The sequence below is a fragment of the Sarcophilus harrisii genome, chromosome 3 (genome assembly GCF_902635505.1).
Source record: "Sarcophilus harrisii chromosome 3, mSarHar1.11, whole genome shotgun sequence".
NCBI classification, from domain to species: Eukaryota; Metazoa; Chordata; class Mammalia; order Dasyuromorphia; family Dasyuridae; genus Sarcophilus; species Sarcophilus harrisii.
In genome coordinates, this window is record NC_045428.1 from 419035333 (window position 1) to 419062146 (window position 26814).

The window sequence follows — 26814 nt, forward strand, 5'->3', positions numbered from 1 at the left end:
TCTTTACCTATTTAGTCTTGCTTGTGTGTATGGCCAATCCAAATTCTTTTGAGTTGTTATGGACCTTATACAAGGAATTTTACGGGATTCCATAGCATGAAGAAAAAAGTAAATTAATATCCATAAGCAGGTACATCTGGGTGACTTCACCCTTTATAATAAATACCTTTACAATTTGGACTTTACCCCAGATTTTTCAGGCAAACATTTTTGTGAGTAAATTTGAAAAAAACATTAATATTCATCTCTTACCCCCCCAAAAAATAAAAAAACTGTAACCACTACTAACCAATATGCTTACTTCTTCATGTATGTATTTTTATGAGGGTCACATTCTTTGAGGTTGCATTCATTTTATGAGAATGTGCTCACTAAAGATGTCCTTGAGAGTAGAAATTATTGAGAAAAAAGAAGGCTTTTTAATCAACAGAATACATCTTTACCATCACAGAATTGATAGACAGATGCATCAAATATAAGATTGCCTTGTACTTATTGTTGGCTCACCAAAAAAAAAAAAAATTTAATTTAGTTGGGGAAAAAAAAACTTTCTTCCAATAAGATGTGTCTTAAAAATACATTAAAGTAATTCAAGATTCTTTAAAAGTTAAAATAATAGAGGCAACTTAATATGATGATCCTCTGATCATTAATTAACAGGTAAGATATAAATATAATGCATTTGTAATCTTAATATTTTAAGATTGTAATTGGTTGATTACTAAAGACAAAAATAATTTCCCTCTCCCTCATCCTTTCTCATTCCACTGTTGTCAGTTTATTTGTAAATATTTTTATTCCTAACTATGTATTTTTTATAGATAGAATTATTTAGCTTCAAAAATTTAAAATTTGTCAAGGAGCATTGAAATGCAGAAGATTTAAAATCATCTTAATACTATCATTTGACTGAAAAAATATCATTTTGCATTTAGAACTAAATACAACAAATTCCTGTATTATGTACATAAAATATTTTTAATCTAATTTGTGCTTTAGAAGGAGCTTCAAAGAATCCTATAGCAGGGGTGTATGATACATTGAAATATGATTGAATACTATGTTATTGATGCCATGATAATATTTAGAATTTGTTATGACATTAAAGCAATAGAAAACTGGTGAAAGTCTATTAAATGACATCATGACAGTCAAGTGATTTTCAATATCAACTTTTTGTAAAATGATTTTAATAGCAAATCTCAGCAAAATGAGGTCAGCAGAAGTCTTTGGATTATACATACTTAATGATGCAAATTAAGCAATTTTGAAAAATATTAAGAATCCAAACAAGATTGGATTATACACATTATACAAATGTGTAAACACAAATTTAAAGGTGAGAAACAAACCCACAAAACTGCAGTAATTTTCTCTGAGAACCAGGTCTCAGTCTCTTAGTTTGAAGTGTATCCACCTAGAGCTCTTTGCTTCATTAGGATTTCTTTGGGACAATAATTAATCTAAAATTTAGATTAATTTCTGACTTGCCACAGAAGCATCTTTATTTTGTTAGATGATAAAGACATAGATAATGCAGTTAATTTGACATTAGAAAACATGACAAGTTTTGTATATGATTATCCTTTTCACATAGGGCATCTTATACCACAGATTTAAATAGATAAGGTTCCTGCTCTTTAAAAACTTAAAGTCTCTAGAGTAGTCAATTTAGATCCAAGTAATCCATAAAAATTATAGCTATATATTTAGAAAGGACTTGGAGTCATTTATCCCATTCCCCTGACTTTTCAAAGGAGGAAATTAAAACCCAAAGAATTTGTCCATATGGACAAGTATTTGAATTCAAATTCTCTTCTCTGATTCAAGTCGATAGTCTTTCTAAATGATCTTGGACAATTCACTTAACTTTCCTGGGAAATGATTTCTTCAAATATAAAATGAGGAGTCTAGAGTGAAGATCTCTGAGCTCTCTATGATTCTCTGATGCATTTTTCATTACTTTAGCTATTATAGAAATCTTGAAGAGAAAATGTTTTGTATAGCTTAGACAACATTTTCAGAAGCTTTCTGTGTAGTCTCCCTTCAGCTTTTCTTCTATTTTATGATCAGAATTTCAGTAACTAAAATTATTTCACCAAATACAAATATTTAGATTGCATGTAGTCAATGATATCTAGTATAGGCACATGTTTCTTAAACATAGGAACAAGATTTTTTCTTTGGGGGGGGGGGAGTTTATAGGCTCTTTACCTTACAAATATTTGGCTTTATATCTTACAAAAATTAATTAAAGGATAAATAATGGATAATAATATGTTACAATAGTCTCCCATTCCTGAAATCTAGTAGCACCTCACTGAAAATTCTGAATCATTTTATTTAAGAGGATTCAGAATGATTTAGATCTCAATGGCTAGCATTCCTTTTAAAATTCCTACACCTATACCTTTCTGATGTATTCTTCATTGCTTATCATCCATTTCCTACCTATACCCCCCTCACCATTTCTCATTCTCACATACACATATCCCTGACCCTATTTCAAATGACATCAAAGCTTATCCAAAATCATAGGAAATTCAGGTTTTGTGCAAATTCCCGTTCTCAGTGGGAAGGATTTTTTTGAGGGAAGGAACTGACTTATTGGTGACCTTTAGGAACATGCTTATGACCTAGTCATTGATCCCTGGACAGACTTCAGCCTCTGAACCAAAAGTCATCTCTCAAATACTATAAAGTCAGTGCATTGTCATTACCCTTCTCAATAGTCACCAGTTTTCTGCCCCATTTTGATCTCCTTCCACCCCCTGCATTTGACTCTTGGGAGTCCCAAGGCAATGAGATTGGAATGGGACAAACAGTAAGAAACTGTGCAGAAAGATTTTTTTAAGTATCCTCTGCATGGAATGAAAGTTTGTAAAGAAAGTACTGAACACAGACTTCCTGTAGTATCAAAAGGGAAATTTATGCATCGCCTTTGAGTTCAACTTCTCCATTAAAGCTTTTTCCCTATAATCTAGGGAGTTCTTATCTTGGTGACTTATGATGTTATGGAGGGGCTCATGCATGGAAAATGTCAATAGAAATAGTAACTCTGGAAGGGAAGGGCCTCCTAATTAGTCCCCATTTAGATTTTATGATGGCTTTGAGATCTGCTCATCCTGACAGTGCGCACTGTGGTTACATATTGTTCTAGCCTGAGGGAACCATAGGAAAATCCAGATTTATTGTACCTATCATACCAGCATATTTCATTTGCCATTATGAGCAGCCATCTCGCAATGATGCAGGAGTATTTATTACAGATTAAATTGTAGGACCTGGATGGTTTAGTGAGGTTCTTGAGGTATCATTTATGTCATTAACTGGCTCATTATCAGATCTGCAAATCTCCATTCTTTTCTGTGCCTTCTGTTTGAGCCACTGCTGCCTCGGCTTTGGGGGTTGGAGTATGTATTCCCTCCACCCCCTTTCCAAGCAGCAGTCTGTGATGATATGGACATGAAGTTTAAACACAGACAAAAGCAATTCGCTTGCAGCCCCCGCCTGGGGTATTATTTACCTGTTTCAGCAAAGGTTGTGGCCAGTACTGTTCCCGAGTCTTTCGCTGGGAGTGGGGGCGGGGGCACCTGAAAAAGGACGCTTCTATTGGACTGTTGCGTCCTAAGGCTTGGGAACGGGGAGGTCGGAGGGTAGGAAATTGTTCATTTGCAGCATCTACTAATGACCTAAGAGGGCTATCTTCAGTGGGAACCGGGTTGAAGCTAATTAAATTGTTTGCCTTGTAGTCTCCTAGAAGCAGCTTCTCCAAATTTTCTTCTTTGATCTATAACTCCAGTTTTGCACACCTGGAAGAGGAAACTAAGGGGAGTAGGTGAACAACTTTAATTGTGGTTATTTAACAAGTTTTCTTCTAATCTGCGCAGATTACCTGCAACAGAGAGGGTGCAGTATTTGTGCCATCACATGAGCCCCCGTGCCTCTGAACTTTCATTCTACCTGGGCAGCCAAGTGAGGAGGGCTCAATGATAATACCTTATTATGGAGATAATGATGATGATTTTTTTAAGATAATGGAATATCCTAACATATGTCAGGCTGCTGGGAGTTCGCAGGGAATTAATACACAGGGTCTCTCCTACACTATTTTTAGATGGACTTCTATTATTTGAATTTATTGTTTGACTCAACTTGTGTGTCCATCTTTGTTGATATTTGCCCTATTTACTCTCCTATATTGCTTTTTCATAAAACCCAGGGAATGGCATTTAAGTTGTTGTGTTCTTTGGTATTAAAATGCACTCCATACAAGCACAGAAGTACCTATAGCAATACTGGGCTCAAAGTCATGGATTATCTGGGGAAGAATTGTCTTCTGGTTTAATTGTTGAGTTAATTAATCTGCTTGCTATCTAATAGTTGCTAAGAAAGGGAACAATTTGAATGAGAAAAAATATACTTAAGAGTGATTATAAAAAAATAAGAGATTTGATTTTTAGGAGATTGAATTGAGCCTGCTCTATGGGTTAATAGTTTAAATTTGCTCAGAAAAAAACACTTTTAGATATTTTTGGTATTGGTTTTCAATTGAGTCTTCTAAAATTGATTTCACTACTGGCATTTATAGTTCATTATAGTTCAGTATAATTCTATCATTACTAATTTACATTACCAATTTTGTGGATGTCTGTCTGTCCCTGAGAACTTGGAAGAGCAAAATCTAAAGCAAAATTGGTCCAGCCAAAAGAAACAGCCAAAAATGCCTAGCAGATATTTTCTGTCATTCATTAAATTTATCCAGCATTTTTTAGTAATTTTTATATATGTATATATATATGTGTACATATACATATGCACACACATCTAGCACCTTGTAGAAATTTATATATATGTGTATATGTGTGTATATATTTGCATGTTGTATATATGTACATAAAATCAACCTACATGCATTCATATATATAATTTCCTTTTTTTAAATAGCATTCAATTTCTTTGTGTGGAAAAATCTGTAAAATCTGAGACTATCCCAGAGAAGCTTCACATTTTAACTTGTTGCTGCAATTTACAAGTTAACAAAGCAATGTTGAAAGGTCAGAAAGAGCCATTTTTACTTTTTTTTTTTTTTTTTTTTTGCTACTAAGCATGATCATTTGGAGGCTTGATAATGATGTCATGGCTGCCGTGTTGATAGTGTAATTCTCTAACATAGAAATACGTTGGATTGAAAAACCTCTAAGAAAGCTTGTCATTGTCTGTAAGCAAAAATTAAGAGTAAAGACCAGATTTTCTACAGGATTACATTTTTTAAACTTTTGGTCGTTGTTCTAATTATTATTTTGAAACACAAGGAGATTGCAAGAAAAAAAATAATACATGGTAATTATTCACTATCCAGCTGCAAAAAAGAAGCACACAAAAATAGTTTAACTTCAGGACTTATTATTTATTTAGTTATTTCCTAATTTTCTCTAAAGGTTAAAGAATTCTTAATTGCATCTGATTTCTATCTAACAGGAATATTAAAAATATCTCTTTGTAGAGAAATATATTTTTTATCTTAAAGACACAACCTAAGAAGTGTCAGTTACAGACATATTTTAAAAGGGAAAATACAAAAATCCCACTGATCTTTTTTACTTTTCTTCTTAATAACGCTAAAAATGCACTTCAGTCAATATTTATGACAAGCACATCTTTAGCTAACTCTGACTGTTCATCTTTTTAAAACAGCCTATGAGAGAATAACCTTAAGAATAAGGTTATGTTGTAAGCATTTGGTTTTAAGAATGTCTCACCCTCTGCCCAATATAATACTAATAGCATTGTCTTATATTAATGCTAGATTTAGAAATCTATCCCATTTAGGAATCATCTGATTATTTTTAAAAAAACTTCCTGTGATTTGAAGGGGTACATCCACACATACATCTAGTTAAAATGTTGCTTACATATCCCCTTGTTAAGAATTTTAAATCTGTTTCAAAGTGGGTTGTAATTAACACAACAACAACAACCACTACCTGAGTTGATAGCCAATTAGAGAACTTAGTGCAAAACGAGTCATCTCTTTCACTGTGTACTGTGGGTACTCTTGAATAAATAAAATCTGTACAGCTATAAATAGGCTCTTTGAAATAAGAGATTCTGATTTAAGGCTCCTTTGTAATGCTTCTCTCCCAATCTTAGAGTTTGTTCTTCTGTATTATCGTCTTAATATTGAGCTTGCTTATTAATCTCCATTTCTCTTTTTAGGTTAGTCTAGACCGTTCTTGTGGCCGTACTACTCACTGAGTTGCCGTAGGAACAAGAAATCCGAGTAAATATGCTTATGGAAAAGAAATGACTCCTAATTAAATGTGAATCGCATTTATAAATTGCCTGGTTCTCACAAAATGCAGAGTATAATGTGCTTTGATGTACTTCATTAGTAAAAGGCATCTATATTTTTTAACACATGTTAGAAAGACCAAATTTTAAAGCAAAAATGATATTTTATGTGGTTTAGTTTCTCTGTCACCCATAAATCCTATAATTTCATGCATATATCCTTTTATTGCATTTACATGGCAGATGAAGACATTTGGCCTGCCTGGGAAAGTGCTGAAAACCTCCAATATTTCCTTACCAAAGTATAATTCTTTTTTTTATTGTTGAATATAGCTTTTCTATTACAATTTAGACAAAAAGAAACTGAATTGTAATGTCCACCTCACATCTAGTAAGATGATGATATTTTCATAGAATACCTAGTGTCATGGACCCTCACATCCATTGCCTGTAACATTAGAGCTTTGGTGAATAAGTGCAAAGGAAATCTTTCTACTGTGCATGGGTATTGCCTTGCTTTGTTTAAATCTCTAAAGCTCCTCCTCATTTTTTCCAGGATATTAAGTCTCTTAAATCATTAATATTCTGAATGGAATAGAAAATGACCTAATAGGGTTGCCATGTTATGAATCTACCAGAAATACTATATATAAGCTTCTCCTTGACTTGGTCTCTCCACTTGGTGAATTTAGAGTCTAGAACTGACTTGTTTCCAAACAAACATTGAAGAATTGTTACAAAGAATATTATTGTGGTGTGATTATAGGAAGCCCGAGTTAATCAAAAAGATAGCAAACCATTATGCTAGATGGGCCATGGACACAGTTGGCAAGTTATGTTAATTTCTGGATTAACTGGGGGATCAATTATACTTTTTTTTTTTTTTTTTTTTTTTTAAGATTTCTTTCCAAAAGCGTAGCCTAATTGCAGGTAACAGCGCCACCTGGAAAAAAAAAACCCACAATTTTAGTTTTCTGAAATATTCATTTAGTATTTTACTTTTTCATTCCTATCCTTATATTAGCCCAATTTTTTTTTTTTAGAAGTAGAAGACAGCTGATTTTGTTACCAAAGTAAATGCAAGAAGCATTGAATACTTAATCACAATACACTTTGGAGACAAACATCACATATATTCTATATTGAGGTTCATTCAGATTTAGATTTGGAAGGGACTTAAAAATGCTCTCTTGTCCAACCCATTCATTTTATAAAATAGGAAATAGATTCATGAAATTTAACTGATTTTGCTAAGATTCCAGAGGTAGTAAGTGACAGAGCTAGAATCTGAACACAGCTCCTCTGAATGCAAATCTGGCATACTTTCCACTGTTTCAGGTTACCTTTCCAGTAGTCCTATAATTTCTTTAGTCTAGGGAAGAGTAGTTAACTCAGAGTAATGAGGAATGGGCATTTATGAATTGGACTGCTATTTATGTTTATGTGGAGTTCAAAAAGACTACACTACTTGCTATGTGATTTGGTTCAAGGATCAAATTTTATGATTGGATAAGTCACTGGATAAATTACTTCCATGCAATGTAAGCTTCTTTTGGTTTGTGTCCCTATCACTTGGCAAAGTTCTTGACATCTAGTAAGCACTTAATAAATGCTTGCTTCTCAAAGGCCATAATTCACAAAAAAAAAAAAAAAAAAAAAAAAAAAAAAAGGGAGCCCATCTGCATTGATAGAGACAATTTACTAACCTGAGAGTTTCTTATTCCAATGAAATCTCAGTTCTAGACTCTATCCTTATATTCAATTATTAGCAATAATTAGGATTACTACAAAGAGAAGGTAGATATTTTTAACATCTCAGTGCAGTCTCTGTACAGTATTCGCTCTTTAAAAGATTTTATTTTTTCTGTATAATACTAATGTTCCAAAGAAGGGATAAAAAGCTTTTTTGTTATATATACAATATCTTGGCTTGAGGGTGGGGGTAAATAGTAATTTATTGTTTTCAATTACATATAAAGATAGTTTTCAATTTTGTAAGATTCAGTGATAATTTTTTTCTCTTACTCCTCCCCCAACATAGGAAACAATCTGATATAACTTATGCAGTTGTAATCATCTTAAACATATTTCAACATCACTCATGTTATGAAAGAAGAAACAGCAAAAGGAAAAAAATGAAAACAACAAAAAAAGTGAAAATATTATGTTTCAATCAGCATTCAGACTCCATAGTTCTTTCTCTAAATGAGGATAACATTTTCCATCATGAGCCTTTTGAAATTATTTTAGATCACTGTAATGCTGAGAAGATCTAAGTCTATCAGAGTTGACCATTGTTCAATATTGTTGTTACTGTGTTAAATGTTCTGGTTTGGCTGACTTCATTCAGCATCCATTCATATAAGTCTTTCCAGGTTTTTCTGAATCTACTTGTTCACTGTTTCTTATGCACAATAGTATTCCATCACTTTTATATACTACAATTTGTTCAGTAATTTCCCAATGGATGGGCATTGCCTCAGTTTCCAATTTTTTGCCCACCACAAAAAAGGTTCTACAAATATTGCACATATAGGTTTTTTTCCTTTTTTTATAATGGCTTCTTTGGAATACAAACCTATTAGTGATACTGCTGGATCAAAGAGTATGCACGTTAATTCCCCTTTGGGCATAGCTCAAATTTGCTGAATGATTGGATTAGCTCACAACTCTGTTAACAATGCATTTGTGTCCTAATTTCCCCATATCTTCTATGTTGGATTTATTTTTCACTAAAGGGGGGAAAAACTTTTTATACTGCATGGGAATCCAAAGGGTACAATTATACTTATTTTGTTCTCATTTCATTCTAGCTCCTGAGTTGCTTTGAAAGCCTGTCATTCAATATAGAATAGTGATTCCCTAATTCATGTTCATTTACTGTTCTTTTTTTATATTTTCCTACCAATACTATTTTAGATCGATATTAATACTCTTCTTTGTCATTGATTATGTGTGAGGCAGGCTGAATAAAATAGGAAAAACATTGAATGCAGAAATAAAAAAAAAACAAACAAAAGATTGACTCATTTACTTATTGTATAACTTTGAGCAGGTCACAAACCTATTAATTAAGATTAACATACTTTTATATAAATTTTATATACTTTATACAAAGTATCTCATTGTAATAATAGATTCTTCTAATATTATTCTCAAACTAATTCACAATTATTGAAGGCCATTGTCTACTAGTAACCTACAATTTCCCAAGCAATATAATTTCCAGGTCATTCCAATCTCCATATAGTGGCATATAAATAAATGCTATGTTTTCTCCAGTCCCTCAGCTTATACTGTAAAATCAATCTTTGAACAAATTTCCAAATTGGAAATAACATAATAATAGCATACAATGACTGCCCTGCCATCATTTTATCTAGTTGTATCCTATTTCAGAAGTAACAACACTAAGATTTAACAAAAATCATTTAATAACTTTTATGTACAAATGGGTGTTCCCTTTCCTAGAAGTCACCCTGGAAGGCTGCTTAAGCGTTCCATCACTATTGACTTTGCTCAGTGCTTATTTGAAATTCCTCTTTAGAAATTTCCCTTAGAGCCAACTTTAAGAAGTCTAGAAGAAAGCTAGTCTCTTTGCTTTTGGTCCCCAAATATTATATAGCTTCAAACCAGAATTAATTCAATATCTTTGTGCCTAAATAACTTCTGGCTATTTCCAAAGATGAAATTCACTGTCACAAAATAAACATTTGTTACGACTTGATGTAAAACCAAAAAAATGAACCAGAGGTCTTATTTTATAGGTTTTAAAGATAGAAGGAATAAGAAACCTGGCAGTTAATTGGCTTGCTTAAGTTCATCTTGGTAACAAAGAGTAGAGTCAACCTTCAGACCAACATCTTCTGACTGTTTCCATATCCAGTACCCTTTTAACTCTGTTATGTTAACTCTCCAGAAGGAGTCCCAAAAGAGGCTCCCCCCAAAAAAATTTTTAAGAACTAGTTGGAATAAGTATACTGCTCCTCGAAGTGTTTTGAATAAGAGAGAGCTCATTTGAGTATCTAAGTTCAGTAAGATTTTGTTAGAGTTAGAGAAAACCAGGTGACAATCCAGCACAAATGGGTACTGAATACAAATGGGCCTGGTACTTACTTTATACACAATCTGTTAACAGATTATTTCTTACCTAGCTTTAATCACTGATTGGGTGTTGCCTTAATCGAACTGAGACCTCTTAAAGACATTACCTTAAAAATACTGAGATTTCCACTGCATCCAGGACCATCTCCAGTAATCCAGATCTGTATCTTACCACTGGAACCAGATGTCTCTGCAGTAGAAAGTGACTCTAGTGACCTTGCACAGCCTTCCCTCACTCTGATCCAATTCATTTAGATGTCATGGCATTGCCTCCCTGATATCATGGTTCTCTTTGAGAAGGGAGGACAAACAACAGCAATCAGATTAAGACTGTCACTGCTTTAGTCTTATTTTTTTCTGAATTGCTGATGCACAAATAAAAAATTTCTTGCTACTCAAGTAGCAGAATAAAGAAGTTAAACTGAACAAATGAACATTTGGATCTACTCAATCCAAATGTTCATTTGTTCAGTTTAACTTCTTTATTTATAGGACTCTTCCCTTGGACTGTATTCTCATTCATGCATTATTCTCCATTTTATATACACCTTGTACAGTGAAGAATTATCAATTCCCTTGACTTTCTCACCAACTGATCAAACGATCACATTTAATTTATCTCATATGCCAGGCCCTACCAATCCTCAACTATGTTTACATCCCCCTTTCTATTTCCTCCTGGTAGCTAAGATTTTGAAAATGCTCAAAAATGGCAAAGATATAATTATTTCTAACTTTACCCAAATGAAATGGAGAACTCATTCTGAATAATGACTAAAAATGTTTATCTTATTTATGCATATGTATATAAAGCTTCAAACAGATATAAGGTAGCATGACAATAGAAAGCTGGCCTCAGAGTCAACAAGTTCATGTGATCCTAAGCAAGTCACTTAATTTCTCAATGTTTCATACAACTCTCTAAGAGTTTTAAATTTCAAATCAGATACCAATCTGAACCGAGAGAGGGAGTTTAGTTATTAGAAATTCAGCACAACAGTGAAATCATAGGTCTGGTCCAAAAAGTTAAGAATATACAAGTGAAAAATTGCAATGACTTTCCAAATGCTTTTAAATGTAATTAAATATACACAGTAATCCAAAACCAATATAATTGTGTTTCATTTATCTTAAAGTTTCTATAGTTGAGACTGGTTCTGTCTTAAACACAAAAACACTTTTCATACATTAGCTTGACAGATAATTAGCCATCTTTTTGCCTATTTTTGAATAGTGGTACTCAAGAAATTGAGGTCAAGTAAGCAATGACTCTGAAAAAGGGACAACGTAGGCCTTTGGAGTCAGATCTGGAGTTTTTACTCATGTCCTCTGACTCCAGATCCAGCAAAGATCCAGCAAAGGAAAACAAGGAGAATTCTGATAGGGAAAAAACCCAACAACAGGAGAGAATATCACAAAGACTTTGAGTGATCAATAGTGTCAAAAGTTAAAGACAGGCTAAGGAGGATGAGAACTAAGGAAAGGCCATTAAATTTGGCAACTAGGCATAATATAGCTGTTTCTCACATGTATAAAGGATGTGTCATTTGTGACTCAAACAGAGACAAGAATAGTTATTTCTAGTGTCTCTTCCCCATCCCTACCTACTCTTCTCCAAGGGAAACTTTGATTCCTGCCAGGAGGAAAAACCGAAGATTTTAGATGGAGGGTAACTCTGCTCTCCTCAGAGAGCATACATACTTGGATAGAATTATATTTATCTGCTCAATTAAATGTTATTTATCTAGGTGATATACTTTTTAAGTTGCAGCTAAATTCTTGATTCCTATTTTCAAATGTGACAAAGAAAACCTCAAGTTTTATAACCGAGGCTTGACCCTCTTCTTATTAAGTACCAGTTCCAGGATGAAAAAAAAAAACAAATAGCAAAGAACTAATTTATTCACAAACACTCCATTTTGAGAAAGGGGAGACATGAGCACTTTTGTAGGCAGAAGGGAATAAGCTACGGTCAGACAAGGAGTGACTAAAGATAAGTGAAAGTGGGGGTAAAAGGACAATCTGCTGAAGAAGTTGGGATGGAATGAGATCAGTTATATATACCTTGGCAAACAGAAGGGCCATCTCATTGTGTGAGGCAGGTGAAAGCAGAATGGCAGAATATTACTGGAAGGTATGAGATGAGGAGGAGGGGAGAAGAGGAAGCTCCTAATAAATAGCCTCAATGTTTCTTATTCAAAAAAAAATCAGTTGTAAGAAGAGGGAGATAAGAACTATAAAAGTGTAAGATGGAATGAAAAAGTTCAGAAGAGAGACTATGGTAAATGGAATAGTGACTTATTATAGGAGCTAGGAAAGAATTGTCTTGATGCAATGAAGGCCCAGGTGAGATTACATGCCATAAACCAATAATCACACTTTTATGACTTTCTCCAGATTTGTTTGGCAGCACATGATTAGGAGCAAAGGTAGCAGATGGTGGGAATAATTCAGGATTGAGGATTAGCCAAGCATGATCAGCAAAAGGATGAAGGGGCAAGGAATTCAAGAAAAGAGACCAGTGTAGGGATTAACTGGTTCATTAAGGAGTCAATATAGAGTAGGGAAAAGAATAAAGTCAATTCAGGGTGATGGCCTGGGAAAGAATTAAGGAGTCAAGAGATTGGAAGTCATGGTGAGATCATAATCTTGCATGTATTTCAAGATATAGAGACATAATTATTCAAGAGAAGATATATATATATATATATATATATATATATATATATATCTATATCCATATATGTGTACATGTGTGTGTGTGCATTCAAGAGAAGAAAACAGTCCAGACTTGAACTGGTTCACTAAGGAGTCAAATTGGACAAGCATATAGATACAGAATGTGGTCAATGTTACATACCTAGATTGGAGCTAAATATATGCCCTACCTCAGACATATAGTATATTATATATCACATACATATGATATGTAATAAGATATAATCTGTTCCTTACCTCCTTTCACAAATAAATCTTTGTATGTGTATTATGGTGTGTATATATAACATATGTGTATTTATGTATGATGTATATTCATACATGTGTATGATTATATGTGTGACATATGTGTTTATGTGTGTTGTTCAGATATCTCTGGCATGAAACCTTTTCAGGGCTGTTTGCACTTTTGGTAGTCACCTGATTCATGTAACTCTCATCTGAGGCTCCATGAAGCTGTATCATGTATGGTGGCCACACTAATAAACTTTTTTATGATAAAACTAAACCAGGTTGAAGATAACTGATAGGCCTCAAACCTGTCAGTTCACCTCAAACCTGTCAGTTCTTTCCTTAGTTCTTTCCCAGGGACAATCTGTATCCTAAACATGTGAAGATTTTTCCCAGAGAAATGGGCCATCACCAGTCTTCTTGACTTTTGTCCTGTCATTGAAGTTCAATGACTCAGAAAGTGAGAGTGAGCCTGAAGATTTTTTGCCACTCTGCCTCACTTAAATTCAGATGATGCACAATTTAAGACATCACCCATGATGTCATTGACCCTCTTCAAAAATGGACAAATAATAAATGTGGTACACACACACATAGATAGATAGATAGATAAATATAGATATATAGATTGAAGTATACTTAGTTAAGGAAGAGAAGAAAACTTAATCAGACCCTGAATTCATTGAGAAAAGAAAGAGAGTGTTCTAGATGTCACTTGATACAAATATAAAAACTTCGATTGGGTGATAGACATGGATTGAGTTCATCTCAAAGGATGAGAGGTTACTGAATGATGGAGAGACACGGAAAGCCCGGAAGTGGCAATGGGGAACAAGAAATATTCTAAATCCCTTGCTTTGACTAATATGTCATGGGAACAAATAAAAGGGCATCCAGTGTTGGAAAGGGTAGCTAAGGAGAATGTGTTATCAAGAGGAAGTTAGAAGATGAAAGGAATGAGAAAGGAAAAGTTTTAAGATGAGAGCACAATTTTCTTTTTACCTATGATGTACATATTTCAGAGAATCCACTGGAAAGGGGGTAACAAGAGTATAATATTGAGGGGGGGGTGTACAAAGGATATAGGATAAAGAAGTAGGCCATGGGGTTATGAAAAAGAGGTTTGTTTATTGAGGGTTCAGGATCGCTAGTATGGAGAAAGTATGTCTGGGAGTTTGTTATTCATTTCCAAGTGAGTTCACAAGTGTTACTATCACTGGCCCTGCTGCCTCAGCATGGCACCATCTCCCAGTGTTAAACAGCTTAAGAAACAGGAGCACAGGGTGCAACTGAGAGCTTAGAATTTCTCTCTTGCCCTTGAAGGCAGGACAGGACAGGAGACAGTCAGAGAGAGCCAAAAGGAATGGTGTCTCTGTCTCCTGCAGGCAGGAAAGATCCCCTGACTTTTTTTTTCTAATGATGACATTAGCTAAGGGGGTAAAAAATTCACTATATTCATGAGGAATCATTTAGACTCTCTGGTTCAAATTATGGCTCTAACACATACCATTGGAACAAACTTGATCAAAAGAAAATTTAAAGGTCTTTTGTTGATTAATTGGGGGAATAGAAACCTCAAATAAAGGATGAGATGGTTGACCTGGATGGGTGGATTTATGATAAAGAAGATAAAAGATAAAACAGGAGTATTAGACTTAATTCACTTTTTTTAAAAAGTTCCTTAAAGGAGAATGATCATTGAATTAAAATTAAAAGAATAAGAATGGCTAATAGGAAGCTGAACCCAATATAATTAAGGAGATAATATGAAAGAATCTAGCTTGATTTTGATGAGATTACATCAATAGAGCTAGATGATTCACATACTAGAGCTCTGAAAGTTTTGGTGGATGTGATTTGATAAAGTATTATGAGAGAGCTTTGAAAATTTACAGAAAGAGAAATTATACATAATGATCACAGTTTTGTGAGTGAAAACACAAAATAAAATCAGATCAAATTCAATGACCCACATTGATTCCATAGGAACTATGAAGAAATATATCACCCCTGTCTCAGTAGAGAGGTACAAGTCTATAAGTACAGAATCTTCTCTATATTCTCTAATTTGATTACTAGGAGGCTCTGTTTTGCTAAATAATTTTTGTTTCTTCTAGGAGAGTGTTGTATGGAGAATAATGATATTAGAAAATGATAGTGTTATAAAAAATGAAGCCTTTTTCATGAAATATGAGAAAGAAGTTATGAAATTATAGACAGGCAAATGTTCTGATTTTAATAAAATGGAAAAGGTAAATCTGGAAACTGTAATCTGATGAGCTTAACTAGTATAATGAAATTTGGCATTAATAAAGGGATGATTAGTACAAAGCAGAGCAATAGCCACAAAGATTCAAGATGGATTCATCAAAAACAAACTATACTAGACTAAAGGTAATTCCCTTTTCTGATAACTGTTTGCCTTGTGGATTGGAGTAATGCTATAGTTTATCTAGATTTCAGCAAATTATCTGAGTCTTTCATACTACTCTGTGAATGAGATGAGTAATCTGGGCTAGACCAGAGATGTCAAACTTGGCGACAAAACTCCCAACTGGGGACAGAACTAGTATTAAAGTGCAATTAGGGACTGTTTAACAAAATAAACAAAAACTCAATGGTTTTTTAAGTCAATATGCAGCCTGCACAGATCCATTTTCTATCTGAGTGAAAAAGCAAATCAGAAAGATAATTTATATCATAATATCAATATATATAAATGAACAATTTTGAAGACTTATAAACTGATGTGAAAATGACAATCAGGAAAACAGTTTCTACAGTAACATTGTAAAAACAATATGGAAAACATATAATGACTGTGATTCTAATGGTTGGACTTTATCTATTTTGAGATCCCTGCACTATGAGATTCAATAATTATGTAAAATTATCTGATCTCTGGGGCCTAGTTTTCTAATTTAAAATACTAGGGGGGTCAAATTCTATCTAATATCCTTTGATATAGATATTTAGATATATGTGTGTATGTACATATGCATGTATATATAAAAATAACATATACATATATATATAATTATGTGACAGCATCATAAAATGGCTAAGTCATCTCCAGATAAGAAAATATAAACTAATTTTCCAAGATCCTCTTGACTTTGTCCAATGTATTCTCTACCTTCTATCAAATAGGGCAGGGAAAAGGTCATTAGAATCCTGAGACACAATTGGTATCAGGGATAAGGAAAACTGTGTTAAATGAAACATTTGTTTATCACTCCTTTGGTAACCCCTAGGGAGCTGTAGAAAAGATGGGCTTTTGGATAGGAAAATAGAGTGCCAGATAAAAAGGTTAAGCTCTTGTCCAGACACGTGATCAAATAATTGATCCAGAGTGAACCTGAAAGAAATACACATGCTAACATGACATAATGTTTCTCAAAAAAAGTTTGTAAACAGTATTTGGAAAATCAGATTCCACTATTTAAAGCAATCCCATATCTTTCCCAAAATGAAGTCATTTAATAAATTTAGTACTCATTACCTAATTTATTTTTGTGGGAATAAGCCAGATATACATATATTAGATTGATTTGGGTAGTCATATTTCAAAATATCTAGGTTTTTTGATCCAAGTTTTTTGCTTCAATAGGCCAATTAGAGTTTCTAAGTAGCCCAGGGGGAAGATAAAGATAGCAGAAAGGGAAGGGATGCCAAGAGAAAATTCTTTCTCCTCTTCTCTGGAAATCGTCCCTGTGGTCTGGTCTTACTGATATGGTAAAGAAAAAAGCTAGTTCCTATGCCCAAAGGGCTATCAAACTGTGTATAACCTTTGATCCAGCAGTGTTTCTAGTGGGCTTGTATCCTAAAGAGACTTAAAGGAGGGAAAGGGACCCACATGTGCAAAAATGTTTGTAGCAGCCCTTTTTGTAGTGATTAGAAACTGGAGACTGAGTGAATTCCCATCAGTTGGAGAATAGCTGAACAAGTTATGATATATGAATGTTATGGAGTATTATTGTTCTATAAGAAACAATCAGCAGGATAATTTCAGAGAGGCCTGAAGAGACTTACATGAACTAATGCTAAATGAACAGATCCAGGAGATCATTATGCACAGCAACAGCAAGATAATATTTTGATGGACATGGCTCTTGTCAACAATGAAGTGATTCAGACCAGTTCCAATGGTCTTGTGATGAAAAGAGTCTTCTGCATTCAGAGAGAGGACATTGGGAACTGAATGTCGACTATAACATAGTATTTTCACTCTTTTTGTTGTTGTTTGCTTGCATTTTGTTTTTTCTCATTTTTTTCCTTTTGGATCTGATTTTTCTTGTGTAGCATGATATTTGTGGAAATGTGCATAGAGGAATTGTACATTTAACATACATTGGATCACTTGCCGCCTGGGGGTGTGTGTGGGGGGGAAGGTAGGGAAAAAATTAGAACACAGGATTTTATAGGGTTGAATGTAAAAAAAATTATCCATGTATATATTTTGAAAATGAAAAGCTATAATTAAAAAAAGATAACAGTTCCAAAATTCCCCCATTCTCGACTCTCCTTTGATTTAAGCATGGGCTAGGATGAGAATAGGAGTAGAAGGAAAATATAATTGACTACAGAAACCGCAATTTTTAGTCTTACCTTTAACCAGTTAGTTGAGTGAAAAATGGAAGTGATGTTATGGGCACATGCTATTACCACTGATTATTTTAAAATGTCAGTTTTTCACTTACTTTTGTCTTTGGTCTTACTTGTCCAAGAATTTGGAAATGGAATACCAGAACCCTTAAAGTATAGAGGGCATGGATCTTCACATTAAATAACTTGTTCCTAAGGAAAATTCTTAAAGTTGGTTAAAAACCCATTTTGAATATTTAGTTACTAATGCAAAGTGATTTTTATTTGGTTAAAGGGATAATTTATTATTCTTTTCCCAGTTGATTGAAAACTTTGTATTTTCAAGAAACTATGGGCACAATATATTGATCCAGTGCATGTTTGCCAGTGTCTAGCACTACAAAATATAATACTTGGAGTTTTAGGAGGAATTTCAGGAACCAATGGGGTTAATTCCCTTCTTCCTATGGATAACATAAAATTAAGAAGATAACAACAACAGCTACAAACAACTCACTGATATTTTGTTATTTAGTCATTTCAATAATTTCCAACTCTTTCTGAGCTTTTTGGGCTTTTCTTGCCAAAGATACTGAGTAGTTTGCCACTGAAAGATTTTCAGCTCATTTTTATAGAGGAGGAAACCAAGGTAAACAAAATTATATGACTAACCCAAGGTCACACAACTAGTAGATAACTGAGATAAAATGAGTATTCCTGATTTCATGTCTGGCACTCTAACTTGCATCACCTTGATGTTCTTCACACCTTATAATTTGTGAATATCCTAACATACATTTGATTTTATCTGATCTCCCCAATAACCTTATGAAGTAAGTATTATAGACATTATTATTCCCATTTTACATAAGATACTAGACTCTAAGAAATTAAGTGATTTTTCCCAGGGTCACAAAATCAGTAAATAAACATTTATTAAACATTATTTTTGCATTCAGATCACTCTCCTAAGCAGTAGGATTGCTGTTCTTAAGGACTGCATAGTCTAATGGGGAAGACAACATGAAAATAGCTATGTACAAAAAAAAGTTACAGTCAGGATAAATTGAGAGTGATGAACAAAGAGAAAGCATTTAAAAATCAATGAGATTGGAAAATGCTTCCTATGGAAAAAAGAGATTTTAGCTAGGACTTGAAGGAAGCCAGGAAAGCTTGGTGAAGAAGGAAGGACGTAATAAGAAATGACAGAATTCCAGGCAAGGGGGACAGCCAGTGAAAATGCCCAGCGTTGGAAAGTGGAGCATTTTGTTCAAGGAACAGCAAGGAGGCCAGTATCCTGATCACAGAGAACAGAAGTAGGGATGAGGTAGAAAAAGTAAGATAGATAAGGTAGTAGGGAAAGAGCAGGAAGCAAAGGGCTTTGGATATCAAATACAAGATATTGTATTTGATCCTAGAGATGATAAGTTAGTCACTGAAGTTCATTGATTGTAAGGAGGGAGGTGACATGGTTACTCTAATTCAAATAATCTGCCCAAGGTCAGAATGTCATTTGATTTATACTTAACTGACATTTGTGTGTGAATTATAGACATAACAACTTATATTAAACACTACTTTAATTCGTAGAATGTAATTTTCTCATAACTCTGTGAGGTAGAGAAGTTCAGAAAACATAAATGATTTGCCCAGTGGTAGCAGTTCAAGTCACAGGTCTATGAAACTGTAGGATACAGAGGAAAGCTATCCTAAATTCCTAAGTAGGGATTTAAGGTCATTTGAGTGGGGAGGCTCTGATAGTGATTTCCAAGCTGTGAGTGTGAGGTATGAGGGATCAATGCATAGACATTCACATTTGTAGGCCCACTTTTCCCATCATGGTTTCTTTTGTCTCAAGGGAAGCTTGGTCTTGAAGATGTATTTGAGTACCAAGTGGCTAGTTTGTTTTTGTGACCTGAAACACATTAGGATGTTGAAAGGAAAGGGACACAAAACTGGAGGTGACTTAAAAGATCTGCCCTCTCACAGGACAAATGCACTCAGACTCACAGTTTTCAGAACTGGAAATGATTGTTTTGTTTAGACCCCTCATTTTACAAATGATAAAACTGGAGCCTAGAGTGACAAGTGACTTCCCAAAAGATACAGTGTTAGGACTGGTATTTGAATTCAGGTCTTCTGACTCCAACTCCTAGCCTCTCCCTTCAAAACATCTGTTCATAGTCAAAGACAGCAACTGACTGTATGCTTCATTGACATGAAACTTGAAACACTGTTTTATGCATTAGTGTTAATGCAGTGTAAATAATGTGTGGGAGTGATACAAGTAGTGGTGTGCTAGAGCCAGTTCCTATGGGCTGGAGAAAATAAGTTTTTAAAACTTTGGTGTGAGCATTTATATCTCAGAAATCAGGAAATGCTATAAATTGGACTTGATGTGTTTTGTTGATTGTCAAGCCCAAAAAATGATGAAAAAATGTTAATGCAGATTAAATTTAAAAGTGTTATAGTATTTTTTCCTGAAGAGCTTATTAAATATTTAGCAGCAAGATACAAGTATATGCATTATTTGCAGTATAAAATTCAAATCTTGCCCTGTGCCTTAAGCTTTGAAAAGGCTGCAATGGGAACAGCACTTGTTTGCTATGAATCTAAAATCAAAACCAAAACAGTGCCTTTATTTCTACCAAGTCTAAATATACCTTTTATACTGCTTTGTGCTCCATTAAGAAAAAATTATGTAAATGCAAGATAGAACTTCACTATCATAAAACCCATTAAAACATAGAATACATTATGATACAGGATTATTTTGGTCAAGGGTTGGCCAAGGGGACTCCATTACTAGAAACACCATTGGACTTTGCTGACACATATTTCAACCATAACCCTATCCATGGGGTGGACATTAGAACAGAGTCATAATGATTGGCTCAAGGTATTTTACTGTTTTTGAATGACTTGAAAATATCTCTTTGAACTAGTCAGACTATGCACTGAAAGGTTGCATTCATCTGGCCTTATCATTTGCTTATATTGTGTTTTAGGTGAAAGCAGCACTTCATGAAGTAAAATATGCAAATGAGCAAACAAGAATGGAGACTCTATTGCCCCAAAGCACTTACAAGGAAACTTGACCCTTTAGTTCCATCTTCCTGTAATGACCATATATGGTGGGCACTATTCTTTGTCATTATTCCGAGGTCGAGAAGTTCTCTTGGGTTCATTGGCAGTCAATCATGTTCTGATCTGTCTGCTTTGAAATGAAAAGAAGGTTAATTGAGGAGACCTTGTGCTGCCTTTGTTCAACAATGACGTCAGACCCTGATAAAAACTAATTCTTCTAATGCAGTCCATGAGTATAGGAGGTGATCCAAAAGTGCAAAGGGTAGAATAAAACTAAAAATTGATCACATACACATGCATATACATATGACACACAAAAATCTAGATGTCTTATTGGGTAAGTAAAGCTGATATTTAACTATTGATTATAATTTTCTAAAAACATAGGTTAGTCACTATCAAACATCTTGGGAATTTTTATTTGAAAAAATAATTCTCTTCGGGACACTCCCCAAAGATCAGGATCAATGGAATGGTTACTTGTACCAGATTTTTAGCTAAATGTATAGCATTTGCATGTTTATTAAACTTCTATAAATATTATAGATGAAGCAGCAAATAATTAGCATGAGGAGTGTTTTTATCTAAAGACAACAGGAAAGCATATTCTTTGAACTCTTTCCCAAGGACTTTATAGGAAACACGGGACCAATACATGTAATTGTAGTATCGTGAATTCACTTAAACTTCTCCCATGTTGCAAAAGCCATGCTAAAATTGCAGCTAACATACTGAATTTGCTGTGCAACCTTTCAACAGGAAAGCACAGGTCTTCCTATCATGGCTAGATCAGATACATGGCCTCAAACTTGACCAAAAAAAACCCAAAACAACCAGCAGAATGCAGGACACCTAAGAGTTTGAGGGTTACATGAAAAGAGGCTCTTCAGTCTGTTACAGGAGAATATCCACAGTTTTCAGTTAATATTCACGATTGTAAATTTGGCCTATTTTGCATGTTTTTAATTCCTGCCTTTTAATTTTAGACAGAATCTAAAAGGAAAATATAATATGTTGAAATACTAATAATAATAGCAAGATGTGGAATGTGGAAATAGTTTTAATGATTCTAGCAAGAATTTATTTTCCTGGATTCTTAAGGGTTTTTAAATTTATTTCTGCAAAAAAAAAAAATCAATGAACAAGACAGTGGGGGTTTTCCTCATCTCTCCCATTAAGTAGCTTTGTGACTTTGGATAAATTATTCAATTTTTCTGAATCTCATCTGAGAAGGTTGGTTAATTGAGAGGGTTAGACAAAATGATACCTAAGATCCCTTCTAGCCCAAAATTTTAGGAGGTAATGAAAAGAGTGATGGATTTGGAATCAGAAAAGCCAAGTTCAAATCCTGGCTCTCATGTACTATTTATATAAATTTGAGCAAGTCACTTAATCTTTGTGGGCCTCACTTTCCTCATGTATAAAGCAAAGAGGTTAGACAAAATGATTTTCCAACTTTAAAACTATGATACTATGAATCTCTAATTGTATATGCTGTAAATTTAATAACACTCCACATATTCTTTTGTTATTTAATTTATCTCATGTGCATATCTTGTCTTTCTAGGTAGAAAGACCTTTTGGTCAGAGATCTCTGATTTCAACAATAAATGATCATAGATCATATCTTTCCCTGCCTTAGTAGACATATTCTTAAATTGCTATGTCAAATACAAAAATCATCACCAATTGACCATTTTTCTGATAATGAGCTTCTCCAAATTTAACTAGGGTGGTTCAACAGATATATTTATTGTCCATTTGAACGATCCTATTTTGATTTCCTCCAGCTTGTTAGGATCTTAAACTTCACTAGTCTAGGCTTCAAAAAACCATACTCACCTCTACACAATGACAAAATAGTGGATAAACCTGTGGAAGGCTGCTTCCTTTGCTTCTTGTATATCTCCCACAGTGCCTTCCTGACACAGTACTGAAGACATAGTACAATATTCAATAAAAATGTTTAAATCAATTCAACTAAAGAAGATTTACTAAGAGCCTGCTGTGTGCCAGGCACTGTGCTAGCTACTAGTAACAGAAAAACAAAAGCAAAAAAAAACCCTGAGAATTACATGTTCTCTCAGCAGGCATATGTTTTTATAATGGGTCAAGAGTACTTGGATACTCTTTGCAAGTAAACTGCCCAATGAGGAAGAAATAATTAGCTTCAGGAGTTTCTCAGTATTTGAAAGTAAGGGAAATTCATCCCGAGCAATAAAATAGGCCATGCTCAGGTTGGAGAGTCATTGCAAATTACTAGGCAATTCGATAAAGGAAGAAATTAAACCACAGCATCAGAGATTCAGAGACAGAAAAGACCTTTAAGGACATCTGGCCCAACCCACATATTTTACAGTTGAGGATACAGAGATTCAAAAAAGTTAGATGACTTGCAATGTAATATAAATAGTAAATGGCAGAGACAGGATTTGAATCCAGATCTTTTGATTCCAAATCCTGGACTCTTTCTACATGATGCTGTTTACAAGTATGATCAAGTTGACCAAAGACTTTTGTAAAAACAAAGCAACATAAAACAAACAAAAAAAGATTATAAATACAAATTCATCATATAAGCAAAGAACCTACTTTTCTGTTCCTTCACACATATATCATTTTTAAAAAAGAAGACCAGAGAATTTAGCTATGTGCCTAAATTAAACCTTTAGCATGTAATACCACTGGTTTGAAGAAAAAAAACAGAACTATTTCTAAGATAGGTGGCAGCAATTCTGAATATATCAATAAAGGACAGACTCATGGAGAAAAATAGTGACATAATAACTACACCATACATAATTTCTACACCATTCTATGCTAGACTTTTCAAATTTTCTTTTCACTAAGCATGTACGCATGTGGGCACACACACATGATCCTGAACTGTATTGATATCTTTTCATATATGGATATGCACAGTGGTAAAATCAAAAGCCAGGAAACAAACAAAACACTGCTTTCCTGGAATATCTCCTGAAATCATTCATTTGCATAGAAAATGGCATCCGAAAAAAAAATCGTAGTAATAATAAAGGCATGTTAAGTTCGTGTGATAGAACGGCAAAAAACACTGGATTTTCATTCCCTGCATTTGAATGACTATTTGTCTAACCCTGAACAAGACACTGAAACTCCTAGGGCCTCCATTTCCTTCATCTTTCAAGAGAGGAGATTGAACTAAATGATCTTGTCATCAGGAATCAAGCCTGTTTGTGATCTTCTGATATATAGCTCTTAGGAGAAATTAGTCTCACACAAAAATGTATTATTATTATTACAATTAAGTAATCTCTCTAATAATGAAAGCTAATGTTTACACAGTTCTTTGTCTTTCAAAAAGCTTTACAGCTATTTTCCCATTTGAACTTCCCAAGTAATCCATCACTGAGTATTAGTATTATTATCCCCAATTTACAAATGATGAAACAAAAAAAAAATCAAGAAAATTAAATGATATGGTGATTCATATGACTAGTAAATAATAGAAGCAGGATTCTAGTCTAGGCTCTCTTGATTCCAAACTCAACACACCTATTATTATACCATTCCATGCTAACCTTTTCAAATTATTTTTCATCACATATGTACATACTTAGACACAGACAAACAAACAAGAAAATAATCATAAAAGGAACTGATTAATTCTTCACTTACTCTGATATAGAACATAGGTATATTGCAGCAAAAGACAGCTTCTGGTGAAAATGAGAAAGAGAATTTATGAGCCATCAATGAAGTCCCAAAGAATCCTGGTGCTAGTGGTATAGAGAAATGAACTTTAAGCCTACTTGTGTTCCAGTGATAAGGCCTGCTTTCTTCATAACGCTTTGAGGTCTTAAAACTATGTATGATTGTTAGTCATTTTTCCTATTATTCATTCAATTCAAAAGGACCTAAAGAAAAGCCTGATATCTTCTTATATTTGGGTTACTTAAAATTAAGTTTACCATAAATAGCCACAGAGTCATCTTAAAAATAATTTTCCTTAAGAATATTTTATTTGACTTTAAAAAAAAAAAACTAGTTATCAACAGTAACTGAAAATAGCAAGCTGTCATAATACCATACATCATTATCATGTTTGGCTTATTTAAGAATCACTTGGCCTTGATTAACAATTTCGTTCAGAACTTCTAATCCAGATGACTCATACATATTTGAAGCATATGGTAAATATTTTACTATAAAGTAAAGAATTAAACCAAGTTACATTTCTTTAATTAAATTCTTTCCATTATGTTTTATTCAGATGCATGTACCAATGCAATTTGTATAGTATGCTAAGGAAGAAAATTCAGTTAATTTTTTTTGTTATTGCTGTAAAAGTATGTTATCTTTTATATATATCACAGCATTACTTATTATCAGCTTCACACACAGCACTTTGTCTTTGATTTACGCAAACAACTGTAAATGTTTTATATATTTGTGAGGAAGTGAATGATATTAGACCATCAATCCATGGGGACTGCAAATCAGGAAAAAAGGCTATTACATTTCAGAAGCTGTTAAATCAGTTGTGCCCCCTGGCTGATTTTGTCAGTTATATTTGCTGTTGGTAAAACCGTTGATGCCTGGAATACTGGAGCAGCCCTGGGAGTGTTGGAGAGTAAATAGCAGCAGAGTTGTAAACCACACCACACGTCTCACATCCACTGCATAAGCCTGGCCTATACTTTCCCCTGATTTAAGCCAGTTATATGAAAAGGGTTGGTGAGGGATCAGAGTGGAAGGACAGAAAGGGAAAGGGAAATCAAAAGGAAAAGGGAAAAAAGAACAGAGCAGAGGAGAGGAGAAGGAAAACAGAAAGGGAAAAGAAAAAGAGAAGAGAGAAGAGAGGAGGAAAGGAGAGGAGAGAAGAGGAAAGGCAAAAGGAAATGAAGGAGAAAAGAGGTGAAGGAGAAGGAAAACAGAAAGGGAAAGGAAAAAGAGAAGAGGAGAGAGAAAAGGAAAGGAAAGTACAGGAGAGGAGAGGAGAGGAGAGGGGAGGTGAGAGGAGTCCTGTAAAGGAAGGGGAAGAGATAGAGGTAAGGGAGGAGAGAGGAAGGGAGAAAAAAGAAGGGGAGGACAGGTAAATAGAAAAAGAAGTGAGGTAAAGGAAGGGAAGGAAGAAAGGGAAATGAAGAAGGGAAGGGAAGGGAGATGAAGGAAGGGGAAGGAAGGGGAGAAGAGAGAAGAGAAAAAGGAAAAAGGGGAAGGGAAGAGAAAAGAAAGGAAGGGAAGGGAAGAAAGGAAAAAATGGAAAAGAGAAGGGAAGAGAAGAGGAAGGAAGGAAAAGGAAAAGAGAGAATAGAAGAGGAGAGCAGAGGAAAGGAAAGGAGAGAAGAGGAAAATAAAGGAGAAAGGAAAGGAAAGGAAAGGAGAAAGGCAAATCAAGGAAAAGAAAAAGGAAAGAGAAGGAAAAGGAAGGGAAAGAAAGGGAAGAGAATGAAAGGGAAGGGGGGAGGGAAGGAAAGAAAAGAGAAGAGAAGGGAAGGAAAGGGAAGGGGAGGAAAAGGAAAAAGAAAGGAAGAATGAGTGAAAAAGAAAAAGGCAAAAAACTGGGCCCACACCTTCTGTCACTGCCTCTAGCTTTGGCCCCTCAGCAGCCTGCCAACAGGGCACTGTTCTGCCAGTTGTAAATTTTAATTGGCCATCTGGGGAAAGCACAAACCACTGACTAGAGATTAATCAGCAAATTAACCCAGGCATAATACACATCTCCCAGTGGGCCGGAGGCAGCTCTAGGCTGGGGAGGAGCAGCTTTGGATGCTCGAGAACTTGTGCAGAAGTGCTGTTATTGCTTACCGCCGT

At 34.4% G+C, this 26814-nt stretch overlaps 1 long non-coding RNA gene across 1 annotated transcript; it reads right to left on the reverse strand.

Annotated features, from left to right (window-relative positions):
* Nucleotides 1-5521: 5521 nt before the first annotated feature.
* Nucleotides 5522-25790, reverse strand: LOC116422465. The gene is made up of 5 exons (XR_004233118.1): nt 25517-25790; nt 24676-24716; nt 21018-21148; nt 10506-10588; nt 5522-7237 (listed from the first exon to the last, which is right to left on the reverse strand). It is a non-coding gene; the product is annotated as an uncharacterized LOC116422465 (long non-coding RNA).
* Nucleotides 25791-26814: the final 1024 nt, after the last annotated feature.